Genomic DNA, 2,660 nt, shown 5'->3' with positions numbered 1-2,660 from the left:
TTATTACTCCCCTGTTCCTGAATATAAAAAAAAAATTCAATTTTATTAAAACCATTGAACGATAAATTTTAAATTCATATATCATATTATAATATGATATAATAAATTATATACATATATTTTTATACGTTTATTAATTCGTTGACGAGTATAATAATTATTCGTGTTATACATTGTATTCACTTCACCATATTCGGTATTAAATCGATTTCAACGAACAGAATTAAAAATTAAAACCAAATATGTATATTGCATACGTAGTTTATTAGTCGAAATTGATTTATAAAATAATTGATATAAAACGTTTCATTAGTTAGGTGACTACGCACCGGCCACAGTTGTATTCATACTATTATATACCTATATATTATGTATAACTTGATCAATAATTTACGTACCTCTTTATGCGTATAGCAATAGGTATGGTTCACTTATCATATAGTTGTATTAATAGTGTTGATATTAAATGTATCGTAAATTTAGCAATTATCAAATTCATAAACAAAAACCATAATTCTGTCGTAAGTACATACCCCGTTGTAATGAAATATATTTTTTTTAATTTTAAAACGAGTTACAGGCATTTAAAAATAATGAATAATTTAACCACTTATTATAACTAGTTTTTAAATAATTAAGATACAAAAAAAAAACCACACTGGCACATCATATTGTTTATATACGAATATCATTTTATGGTTTTTCATGTTTTACATGTTACTAATAAATGTATATATTTGATAACAGGTAAATATGCATATATATATATTTCATACTTTTATGTAACAAAACTGCAGAACATCACAATACGGACAAATGCAATATAGGTGCGTAAATGTACTACGCTTGTTAGAGGGTAAACACGAGGGAAAAAAATATTTTAAAACCCGGGTGAATGCGGGTGTCCTCTTTAAAGGATAATTGTATATTATATTATCGTGTACGCCTATAAACTAGATTATAACCTGGGATTCGACAATGGCTTGGGAGGTAGAGTCATAATTCAAATGTTAATCAAAAATATTTTTTAAATAAAATGTATTGATAATTTAATTTATACACTACTGTTATTATTTTCCAAGTTTTTTTTATGTGAAAAAAAATATACTTACCTATTTAATTTTACAGTGTGGTGAATTTAATATGGAAAGACAGATTATTAAATTGTTACCACGGTCGCGAAAACAATATTATACAATTCTGAAATTATTGTATTTGACTGTTACATATAACAAATTTATTTTTAGACATCATATTAAAGTATGAAAACCTATAAAATACAAATATTTACAAATGATACTAACCATTACAATAACTAAAAAATAAATGCAATATAATATGTAAATTACTATTACACTTAAAATGTATAAGTACACTATTATAAGTATAGAATTCATACCTACTGTTATTCCTGTTTGACATTAATACAAATCGAACTAGGTGTTTAAATTATTAAAACTTAAAAGTATAACACAACTTATTGGTGAAAAACGTAATCTAAACTAACGACAAAAGTTATAAAAAAAAAATAGCTTGCTATCACTCTTCAGTTTATCTACTAATAACTGCAAACTACTGCAATCGATACTTTAATATTATTACAATATTGTAGCTTGTTGTGATGGGATTGCGGCCTGGGGGGTGTTTAATTGAACTGTGTTCGTGTCACGTGCGGCCGCATAGACATTTTTAAAATCTTCAAATAATTATTATCAGGTAAAGAGTTTTTGATTATTGCATGCAAATTAGGTGTTCTCGTTGATTTTTCAAAAGTTTACAGCCCAAACCACCTTTCAAATGGTGAAAACTGTTCTTCTGTTTTGATTTTATACACGCCGTTGTTGCATTTTACATGTTTGTAGATTGTGAGAAAATTGAAAAGAAACACGAAATTCTTATCACCTTGTTCGGAATAAATATAAATACGAGATTTCAAGATATGACATTGTGACTTAGATAATAATTATTTGGTGTTTTTCTTTATCGTACTAGAAAAGTTACTTCAAACTCCTATGTGTATAGTAGGTATATAGGTTAGTATCGCGTGAGGCTTAATAATAATAATAATAATAATTTTACGCCCATTTAAAAAGCCCGTAAGTCGATATCCCAAAATAATTCAACTTGATATATTTATACATAATGTATGTATATTATAGCCTATAGTAGGTATTAGCCTTTGTTACCACACCGTTTTACATCAAATAATTTATGTGGCAGTTCTTTCACGTGTAACCTTTACTCCTTTCCTGTTCTAATACTTTTCCTAATTTCCAAAACGTTTACTTTGTTGGGTTTGTTGTCTACGGCACCAGTATTTTGTAGGTACTCTGCACTCGAGGTATTGGTAAAATATAATATTATATTCTTGTTTTAATTGTAATAGCTAAATGTTGGTTATATATTTTCACATAACAGTTTCATCATGATACGATTAAATGCAACTGTAGGATTGTGTTAACAATATATATTATCCCAAAATATTGTGGTGATCCCTCGCTATCGTTTATTAAAAAGAGTTCTTCAACGGTGGTGTCTGCCGTGTACAGATCAGGTTCGGTGAAGGATAAGTTTAAATAATTTGAACAAGCCACACTGTTTGTAAATTATGTGCAAATTTATCAAAATATTACATCAATTTGAGGACAGTGCGAAAATTC

This window comes from Myzus persicae, unplaced genomic scaffold (assembly GCF_001856785.1).
Source record: "Myzus persicae strain clone G006 unplaced genomic scaffold, MPER_G0061.0, whole genome shotgun sequence".
NCBI lineage: Eukaryota > Metazoa > Arthropoda > Insecta > Hemiptera > Aphididae > Myzus > Myzus persicae.
The sequence above is the reverse complement of the archived record's forward strand: the minus strand, read 5'-3'. Positions refer to the sequence as shown.